Source organism: Numenius arquata, chromosome 14, assembly GCF_964106895.1.
Source record: "Numenius arquata chromosome 14, bNumArq3.hap1.1, whole genome shotgun sequence".
NCBI lineage: Eukaryota > Metazoa > Chordata > Aves > Charadriiformes > Scolopacidae > Numenius > Numenius arquata.
In genome coordinates, this window is record NC_133589.1 from 4,440,530 (window position 1) to 4,451,855 (window position 11,326).

The window sequence follows — 11,326 nt, forward strand, 5'->3', positions numbered from 1 at the left end:
CTCTTCCCAGGACAGCCTCTCGTTATCTCCAGCTGCTCCTTTGCTATGGCCACCTGGATGCACCTGGAGAAGAATGGATGGTGGTGCCTTCCCTCCCGAGCTGCTCTCCTGCCTGGGCCACCCTGCTCACCCCCCATCTCCTCCACACATTTATGCTTTGTCCACTTTGGCCATGTTTGTAGCCAGACCCTTCACGGGAGATGCCATCCTGCACACATACAACGTCCCATGACATGGGGGACAGTCTGGGCACTGCCTCCCCACCATGTGCAGGGGATGGGCAGTCTAGGGATGCCCCTTTTTTGTTCAGATAGCAGGAAGGACCTTCTGGGTGGGGATGCAGGGCAGGAGAGCAGCTGTCTGTGGTTAGTGGGGACCAGGACCATGGAGCCAGGTGGGAGCAGAGGGGAATCAGCCATGAGGAGGTTGCAAGAGGCCTGAGACAGGATTAAGGAACGTGGAGCAGCAGCAGGGACTGAGCTGCTGACACAGGTGGGAGCCTGGGGGTTGTGGCAGGAGGTAGGATGGAGAGAAACCCAGCAGGAACCTGTTCTTTTCATGAGTCCTTTAGATTTTGGCCAGGAGCTACTGGGCAGCTCTTCTCAAGCTGCGTGATGTGGCTGTCACAGTCCCCAGCAGCTTTTGTCAAGAGAACATTTGCATTTATGGTGTCCCAACACCAGTTACAGGCCAATGCTCGGGCTGCTTGTGCAGCTTGTCCTCCTGCCCGTGCCACCGCTCCGGCCAACGGGGACCACAACATCCCTGCCCTCAAAATAACTACCAGCCATGGGGCTTGGCTATAGTGCTGCGAGCAGTTTTGGGGACCCTCAAGTCCTGCAGGCATACTGGTTCTTGCAAGCCCCCCAAGCCATCGCCCCGTTGGGCAAAGCCCCTAAAACCCGCTCCGTACCCCTCCGTGTGTGCCGAGGTGCCAGCCCGGTCCAGCCGATGGGGAGGGGAGGAGCAGCGTTTGCCAAGTGGGTGGGGAAAGCGGCTATTGAAATATTTAATTAAAACCCGATTTTAATTTTCTTGACGCCTTTTTCTGCGAGGGGGACGGGAAGCGCAGTAAGTCATTCGGGGCGGGGGGGCCGGGGCTGGCCGCGGGGAGCATGGGGGTGCTGGGGGGCAGGAGGGAGCAGCACCCACCGCTGGGCTCAGCACCCCCAGCAGCCCAGGAACACATACCCCGCCAGCCCTGGAGAGGGGAAGCATTTCAAACCAAGTTATATGAGTTACAGGGAACAAATAATTCCAGCGTATTCCAAACAATACCTACGGAAAGACGCTGTTTTAAGTCATGGATTCAAATCCCGGGGTCATATCAATTCTCCCTTTCAAGGCAAATGAAATGAATTGTGCGGAGCTTTGTGTGGAAGGTGATGGGGGGGGGGAGGTTTGAGAGAAGACCTTCGGATAAATCTGGTGTTTGTGGGCATTAAAAAGCCAGTTGTGCTAATCCCAGATGCTGGATTTTTAAGCTTCAAGTGCCACCGGTTGCATTATCTTGTTTCTTGGCTGCTTGAGACAGGAAAATTACATTTCAATTGCTTTTTAATTCAACTTAATCTGGTGCAAAAGTTAGTGTGCACCCTCTAATTTTGTTTCCCGAGCGGTTTGTTTCAGCTAATTCCTAATCAGCCAATGTTAAATCAAAACAGGCCTGGCTCAAGCTGAAATAGATGAGTTCTCACAACCTTGCCAAGCAATTTAATTAAATTGGCTTAAAATCACGCCCTGAGATAAGCGGGGGCAGCCTCTGGCATGGGTTCCCCCCCTGGCCCCCCCAGGAGTAGCTCCTCTGCCTGGAGAGCTCTCTCGCCCCCGGTGCTGCAGGATATGGATGTGGAACAAGGCTGTGAGTTTATCCTTATCCTGGGCTGCTCTTTCCCTCTCTGCCCTTTCCATTCCCTCTCCCCCCGCCAAGCACAATCAGACCCGTCCTGTTCATCCCGGCTGCCAGTGCCGGGAGGGAGAGGATGAGGAGAGAGAAATACGTGCAAATTGATGAGCAACCCCCCTCCTTGGCCTTTCGCCTCGGTCACCGATGGCAGGAGAGGTGGCACCGCCGGGCGCTCAGACCCAGGAGCAGGCAGAGGATGAAGCAGAGCCCATTTCAACCCCACACCGAGGACACGGGCAGATCGATATTTGCCCAACGGGAAAGGAGACAACCGCTGGAGGGAAAAAAACCCAACCGTTTCGGTTTTCAGCATAATAAGAGGGTATCACAGCTAATGGAGAGGAAAGGAGATAAAACCCTAAATCTACATGACAGTGTCCCCTGAGCTCAGCCTTGTGTGCTCAAGCTGAAAATCCGCATCGTGACAGGTATGAAAAGCTGCGGTTCCAGTTTAGAGGTTTTCGTGGCTGCTCTCTGCCACCCGGCCACCCTTCACCCCGCGCCCCCACCGGGGCACTGCGGGTTTGTTTGACAGTGATGGGTGGCAGATTTAAAAATACCAGTTTTAAGCCTTGAGATAAATGCACTGATTTTTCCTCCTCTGGTTCTTTTTTCTATGTTTCTTTAATAGGTTTACTCTCACTGCATGTGGAAAAAGGCACTGGTGAGGGAAGACGTTGGCACGTGGATCTCCACGGTGGCAGGGACACCCCGGGCTCCATCGTGGGACGTTGTGCGGCCACAGCAGCTGGTCTGAGCGATCCCTTGCTGAAAGGAAAACCTCACCTGGCAGAGAGCGAGCAAAGGTAGGGATTCCTGCCAACACCCCGAACACCTACTCCCAGCCAGCAGATTTTTCTCCATCAGCTCTAATCTAGTCCATTAAGTTAACATCAACAAATTAATTTTACTTATTAGTTACAGCAACACCAAGGAAATACCCATGTGGGCTCCTGACCCAGCTGCCGAGGTGGATGCGGGGCAATTCCCAAGTGTGGCAGGGACGGAGCCTGGGAATTCCTCCTTTTTCAGTTGGGATGCATCCTCCTGGTCAATGATCCCAGAGGGAGGCAGCGCTGACTCCACAGCTGGCACCGTCCCCTGCCGGGGAGGCAGAACGTCAGGCAGCCGGTGACCTCTCCACCGCTGGCCAGGAGATTCCTCTCAATCCTGTGGTTCGTGCAGCAGCCGCGGGTTTGTGTCGAGGTCAGAGCTTCCTTGTGCCGGGCACTAAACAAGCACAGAATGAGTGACAGCCCCCATCCCTTACAGTCTGTCTAATCAGGACACGCAGAAAGTAGGAGAAGGGATTTATTGTGATCCCCGTCTTACTGCTGAGCCGAGCTCCACAGCTGGATTTTCTGAGGCTCAAGGTGCATCTTGTTGTTTCCCCTAATTTAGTGCAGCGGTCTCACAAAAGCGGTCCTGCTTTTCTCCCCCAGCTCCTCTGCAGCGGGGGAGCCGTGGGGACACCTCAGTCCAGGCAGCTCATTCAAAAGGAAAGCGACCCACAAAAATGAAGCAACAAGCGTGGTTTTCCATCCATTTGACTGAAACAGCTCCTGCTGGAACCATGGGATTGTTAGAGCTGGTAGACAAGGAGGAGAGGTGGCCCTGGGGGCTGGTGGTGGCACGGCATCGCATCTCCCACGGCCAGCAGTTATGGCAAACTGGTCCCAGTCCAGTGCTTTGTCCCTGTGGTCGGTACAGGGATGTACCAGGGCTCTGCGGTGGGGTGGCACCAAGGGAAGGGAAGCCTGTCTTAAAGGCAGCTTGATTTTCTCCCAAATACCTGATAATTTGGTCCGTTACAGTGGGTTTGAGAAAAACCAACTCTGCCGTGGTCGCCCGCTGCACTGTGGGACATCTCCATTCCCGCCATCCCAGTTTGCCAGGAGTTTTTATTTGGGTGCACAAATACACTATTCGTACCTAAAACTTCTGCGAGGTTACGCGGAGAAGAAAACTTGTCCCTCTGTGTGGGGCTTCTCAAGGCAAAGTGTTCTGCAGTGCCTTTTTCCAGCCAAGAAATGGCATCACTCAGAAACGTAGGTGCTGAAAAAAAGTAAAAAAAGAAAAAAAAAAGTCACATTGCTATTACACAGAAGAGATCTATATTTATTGATAGAGGCCTGGCAGAGCTGGGAATTCCCTGGGAATTAAGGAGAAGGGAATTGCTGTGTGGGAAGGCAGCTTGTAAAGTGGATAACACCACGAGGTGTAACACCAACTGGTTATCCCATCAGCTGGGCCGGAGTCGGTGGGAGCTCCCACCGAGGTCCCTGAGCCCCGGGAAGGAGAAGAGCCAAGAGGGTGAGCAGCGGGAGCCCTTTCCCACTTGCCAAAGGCAGCTGCGAATGTCCATTAGGCAGCCGGTGTAAGCGGATGCCCCAGAAAAACCAGCACAACCCTGGAGCGCCTGTAACTCCACACCAGGCTGAACGTTAAGGAGCTAATTTTAACTTCTAAGCAGCATCCTTTCTGCCAGCCACGGAGGGATTAGAGTAACAGTTTTTGAAATTATTTAAAAATAACATCAGACTTAATCATAGCTATTTATTAAATCCATTATCCCCTGTCAGTTATGGGACACTGATTTATTCAGCTGCGGAAACTATAATCACCTATGGCCAAAAATCTTACAGATTTTTTTTCTTTTTCCTAATGGGGCCCAGTAATAATTATCCCTTTAGTCCCTGAACCTGTAACTCGGGGAACCGGAACAGAAATCTGTGGTGAATTTGGAGATGAGGCACAACGGAGTGATGGAGAAGCCTTGGACTTACTGAAACATATAAAACACATAATTTTATATAAATCACGTGTGACCTTGCTCCATGGCACCTACCGGGAGACAGGCTAAGGCACACGCTAAAGGAGTGGAGTACCTTGTAAATCATGAAGGGAAGAGAAACCCCATGAAAACACCAGAAAACCCGAATAAATCTTGGGCTCTTGAGCTGCTGGATGCCACTTTGCTGTCAGGGAGTCCACACGCAGCTTAATTAGAGGGAGGAGATGAGCTTTCCCGTGTCACGTAGTGCGGTTCCTCGGCGGGGAGGGCTGCCAGACGGCTGCTCACCTTGTTCCGGCGCCTCCGATTATCACAGCTGAGGACAGCATTTCAACAGAAATTAGTGTCTTTGTTTAAAATGTGTATTTAGGGGCCCTTGTTTGAAAGCCATGTTTAGGAAATGCTAAAAAGAGGATTGGACATGCATATTCCACCTGATCCTCCGAGCTGAAGATAAATTTTGCCAAGCCCAGGGGCGATATTCGTCTCTGTTTTAATGGCTTCACGTCTCATACACACACTGATTTGGTAACGAGCTTTCAGGGGGGTGGAAAGAAGTCCCAGGCTTGTGCTGGAAGGGACTGACCCAGGGACAGCCCCAGGGGCTGGAATTGAGTGGGGTTGGCCCAGTCTCACTGCTGGGGGCTGGGAGACATTCCTGTCCAGGACCAGGAAGGGGTTGGGGCTCCTGATGGTCTCTGGCCAAGCAGAAGGATTTGCTTGGTGGTGTTCCTTGGCCAGAACTAGACATGAAGCCCTGAGGCTTGGGCTAGGGAAGGACTAAATGATAGACCTGCTATGGGTTTAGTGTGGGGTCTGAGGGTTTTGGCTACCCCTGACCTCCATATCAGACACATCTGGAGAACTAAGGTAGGACAGAGAGGAAGGGACGGGCAGATGCACTGGCTGTTCATCCCCACTCCCTTCCAGATCTGGGCAGAGACCTGATTTCTGACCGTTGATACTCTGCTGTTGGCAGACGCAGCTAAACCCTGGTAGAAGAGTTGGCTTAGGCCTCTGTACAGCTGGTCCACCTAGGGCAGAGACGTTCACCAAGCTCTGAGTCTCTCCATGAGCTCAAGTGGCCAAAGTCTGTGCAATAGATTAAAAACTCCCAACCTTGCCAACGGTCTACGTGGGATCAATTTGACACCACATGCCAGAGATTTCAGGGGATTTTTTCCCCTCTTTTTCCTTTAAAAAAAAAATCTTTAGAAGTTTTGAGGCTGTTTGTTTTGCCTCCATAATTCCCTGCATTAAGAGAGTCCTACAATTGGAAAGCTGAGCACTGAAAAGTTCAGACACCAGAAAGACTTGAGCTTTCCTTCCATATGCCCACACTTCCCATAGAGCTTTTGATCGTGTAACCACACAGACTGTCTTCTCCAGGACCCATGACTCACCGAGCACCTGGTGGGATTTGAAAGCACTTGGCATCTTCCCCGCCAGCCCCTCTGTGCCTCAGGAGCCACGATCTGCCCTTCTTTGGTTAGAGCCTGGTTGTGTCTCTGTGCAGCCAATACCCCTCCAAGCCCTCCCAGGAATACACTGATCCTCCCCAAGCAAGCAACAGACAACAGCTGAGAATGAGGATACAGCTTTTGCTACAGAACCAGCATTATTTTTTAAATGACTAATAAATGCAAAACCATCTTCCGGTCTCCTGGGCCGGACCTTTATATACAACCCTGTGACCCTTCAGCAGGGCTTTCTGATCCGGATCCCGTTCCTCCCCTAACCACCAGAGATCACTTTGCTGCTGCTACTGAAACACAACCCCAAAATTCAGCATCTGAACCGAGCTCCTGGTTACTCCAAGGCTTGTCATGACAACGCAAAGGCTGAGGCTCTACAGCGAGCCGTCAAAAGTGGGTTTGTACTGCCTGTTCCCCTCCCTGCCCTCCTCCATTTACAGCTTCCTTCTTTATAACTGGGAATGGCATTATGGATACTCGGGCTCCTGCATTTAGCCTGGGATCCCTGGCAGTGCTAAGAGGGAGAGAGCAGACCATTTCTGCCACGTGGTCTGTATCATATGGGCTGATTTGCCCTTTATCTGAAGACCATTTTCCAACCTGAAACATAGTTATGCTCCCCATCGTCCCTCCAGGCAGGAAGGCTGGACTCTTAGTCTCACTTTAAGGTGATGAAGAAATCTGTGTCAGAGCAAGAAACTGAGCCCACACTGAAGGCGAACGTCCTGCTTCGGAGATACCTCCCTCCCCACGATCGCTGCCTGCAGAGCTCATGGCGCAGTGCTATGGGGACACGTCACTGCAGAACACGTCTCCTTCATTTTCTGAGAGAACCTTCCAAAACCTCCTTACCAGATAATATAATGGTGGTAAGGGGATGTGGCTGGATGAACCGGGTGGGATTTACAGAGCAGGGTGATGTGCCGGAGAAGAGCGTGGCCGGGGACGATACAGGACAGGGTTTCTGCGACGGAAACTCCCACGACGTCTCATTCAACCGGGCAAGAGGCCTCCTCGTTACTCGGGAAGCAATTTGGCTGAGCTCTAGCCGTTGCTGATCTGTCCATGGGCTAAGAGAGCTTGTAGCTATTTAAGGTTTGCCATTTTGACCTCTATCACTCCGTGGAGAGATCCAATTGCTCCCTTTGCAGCTCGCTCCTCCTGTGCGGTAAAAACAGACAGTTCTGCACATTACACATGAGCGAACAGGCCAGAACCCGTTATTTATTTGATGCATTTCAGGTCCTTCTCCGTTTGTCTGAGAACTGTGTACGAACTTCAGTCACAGATTCAAGGATTCACACATGCAAAAATTCCAATTTATTCCATTGAAATAATTACCTCAAAAAGCCCAGAAAATATGACTTGCTCCGGATACATTCCTGAGAAGTTAATCACAATTTTCAGTACTCGAGACTCGAGCTGGCCCCGGTTTCTGTGGTATTATTCTGCTCCTGACGGAACATGCCGAGTTCTTAGAGTCAGATTTTCAGGGTGAATAGTCAGTTACAAATTCAAGAGGTGGGTGTTAACATGAACTCTCTAATTTTCACCTCAAAGCGGCTGTTTATCTGAATCTTCCTGTTTGGAAACTCTATCCCAAGCGTATTCACCCGAAACACCCACAATGGCAATAGCTGCAGAGTAACCGCATCCCAGACGCTCCAGCTGAGGCAAAGATAGCAGAGAAATACTTAAAGCTGATACAGAAGCAGTTGTTTCAGGGCAGTTCACATCCTCTGAGGGACTGAAACAAGCCAGGCTGTAACACAACAACAGCCTTTATCCGCTCTGCTTGTAGCAAACCCAAAGAATTTAGTCATCATAAACGTGGGGCGTAGGAATTATTTTAAAATGAAACTCTAATCCCATCACCAACATGGTGAGGTGCTGGAGCAGGTCCAGAGAAGGGCAATGAAACTGGTGAGGGGTCTGGAGAATAAGTCTTGTGAGGAGCGGCTGAGGGAGCTGGGGGTGTTCAGCCTGGAGAACTGGAGGCTGAGGGGAGACCTTCTCGCTCTCTCCAACTCCCTGAAAGGAGGGTGTAGCCAGGGGGGGTCGGTCTCTTCTCCCAAGGAACAGACGATAGGACAAGAAGAAATAGCCTCAAGTTGCGCCAAGGGAGGTTCAGATTGGATATTAGGAAAAATTTTTACACTGAAAGGGTTATTAAACATTGGAAGGGGCTGCCCAGGGAAGTGGTTGAGGCACCATCCCTGGAGGTATTTAAAAGACGGGTTGACATAGTGCTTAGTGACACGGTTTAGTGATGTTTTTTTATCAGTTAGGTTAATGGTTGGACTAGATGATCTTAAATGCCCCTTCCAACCTTGACAATTCTATGGTTCTATGGCTGCTCCTGCATGGATTCGCTTTGTCTGGCACAGGTCAGCTCCTCTCACCGATGAAATCCGCCAGTCCACCTTGGCAAGAAGGGCGCAGCCAAAGATGTGACTTTGAATGAAGGCTTCATGAGATGGCCTTTCTATTTCAGCTTCTTGTCCCTGTACTCCAGCAGCCGAGTTCATAAACCACCCTATAAGGAGAGGAAAGACGAGGAGAAATCCCCACGAAACAAAAGCATTATCTGATCTCTCCTGAGGGACCAAGGCTTTCCCAACCAGGCTCCCAGCGTTACAGGCTGCTGAACTTATGGATAAGGAATGTCTTGTCTCTTTTAAAACCAAAGTGTTGGCTCAGGCCCTTTGGGCAGCTCCGAACGAGCCCTTGTCACATCACATCTTCCAGGATCACAGGTTTAGCCTGGTGGGTACTTGCTGTGTGTAACTGCTGGGAAGAGGTGTGGGGTGGAGGTCAGCAGGGACCTCATACCTCCACGGGGCAGAAAGAGAAGAGCACAGTGCCTGCGGGTGTATATGAAGCCCATCTGGATCTATATTCACTGTGGGTTTTTTTTTATAACTGGTACACTTGAACTCACTGGTATTTTAACCTTAAGTTTATTAAATTCTATGTAATTTTGGGGAAATGAAATGTCAGAATTTTAACTCGCCCCCAGTTGTTGGCATGGCCTTACCACTTCCTTGACCTAGGGCCTTTGGGACTGCATTTATGCCTAAGCTTTTAAGAACATATATTGTCTCTGGGTACCTAACAACACAGCTGAGGGCTGCCCTTAGAGGAGCTAAGCACCAGTCACTCCTACTGACTTAAGGCCAGAATAAAACAGACTTTTTGCAGGTACTTTATCTGCCAAAGACTGGACTGATTTAAATTGATTTAAGTTGTTGTCATGCTGTGCCTCAGTTTCCCCAGCTGTAAAAGGATGGTGAAGCATAAAGAATCTAAAGTTCCATAAAAATCTGAGACCTGCACCCAAGAAACTCTGAAGTTTTTCCAGTCACGTGCATTTATCTGCTGTAGGTGTTTGGTTTAACATTTCATTGATCTGTTGCAGAGACCATGCAAGTTGGTGGACTTCACAGAGGTGACAGACACAGTGTAGTCCTGAGCCTTCTGTGGAAAGGGGCCATAGACTCAATTCCTCAAAATATATTGCAAATATGGCCATCTAGAACCAGCAAGTCTCTAGATTTAAGTATATAGATTGAGGGGGGAAATGGCTGCTGAGCTGTTACAGTTCCTTATCTCTGCCTGATCAGAATTGGAAATTGAGAGGAAAGCTTCTCCTTCCCACTTTATGGGTGACATTCATCCCAGAGCAGCAGATTGCGATTGATAGCGTTAAGCCAGGATCTTCTTGAGCCCTAAAACCAGTTTCCAAAGGTGCAGAGCTGCTGCCTTGGAGCCCTTGCACGTGAATATTTTTAGACCACCAAGGTTTTCAGGAGGATGGTGGAGAAAATGAGATCAGCAGAAGGGCCAGCGCCGTCACCGTCTCTAAGCAGAGCCAAGCCCAAGCAGCAGCCTCGAAAACCAGACCCTGCTGGCAAAGAGTCCCCCACCCACCCCGGGGGCATCTTCCTCTTACCCCAGACGGACTCCTCTGCCTCCTGTGCAGACTGTGACTCACCGGGCTGGCACAAAGCATTGCTTGGGGCTGTCATCACAGGGGCTGCAGAGGTGGAAAGGAGAACAGCCCTTGGCCTGGGCAGTGTGTCCGCACAGCGAAACAAAGCCGCAGCACAGCCCGTGTTCCCTTTAATCTCAGTAACGCACGGCAGTGATGAAATCAGCTTTGCCTCTGCAGGGAGCAACAAGTCGAGCAGGTATTGTAGGCACGTCTTTAGGTAGCTGGACACTGACAAAGACTACTCACCATCAGCAGTTTGACTGTTGCCTTGACAACACTAAAGCTAGTTCAGATGTGTGGGTGGGGGAAGGAAGACTGCCTGGAGTGCGGGACATAGTCTGCTCCCAAGATGAAACAGGTCCCAAAAAATGCAAAGCCCTGTGACATGAGTCATGTCCTTGAACTCTCCTGCTCCCTCCTGTGGAATGGCTTTGCCACAGGTATGGTCTCAGGTTGTGACAAGGGTGAAAACCACCAAGGGGCATGTGAAGTGGATGTGCCATGGACTCTCCTCCATTACCCTGGTGGGTTTTGATGGTTGAGGACAGGAGCTGACGAACCAGGTCCTCCCTTTCAGGTTCCTCTGAACCCTTTTTACAGCTGTGCCTGCGTTTGTGCTATTTTGTGCTTTTCTGTGGCCTCTCACGCTAAGAGGGTCTATGCCCACACTGCACAGGAGGCACCTGCACGGGGGCTGCCTTACCCCAGGGAGGGGGTGAGAAGCGCTGTAGTTGCTTTGACCTACAGCTACTTTATGGATTTCTCTGGGAATCACAGAAAGCCACCAATGCCCTCAGTGCTCCCGAAATCCCACTGGCACCCCCCATCCAAGAACTGCCCTGGCCAGAATTGAGCTTTAGGGTCTTAGAGTTTTCAGGAACAAAAGATGGGAGAAAGGCCCCCTTTCTCAGGCATAGGCAGGTTCCCAGTGGCCTGGCACTGGACAACAAGGAAGGCTGAAGAGAAAGTGGAAATATTCTTCCTGTTTCTCACCAGTTAAGCCCTTGTTTCCTTGCCCCTCTTAGGAACTACCACCCAGGTTTGGGAAGTTGTCTTGCCTGTTCCTTCTGCTGCAGGTTCTTATTGAACTGGAAGGTATTGTTGGTATAAAGAGGACAGCACCACAGGAAACTCCAGGCTTCTTCAATCTCTGCTTT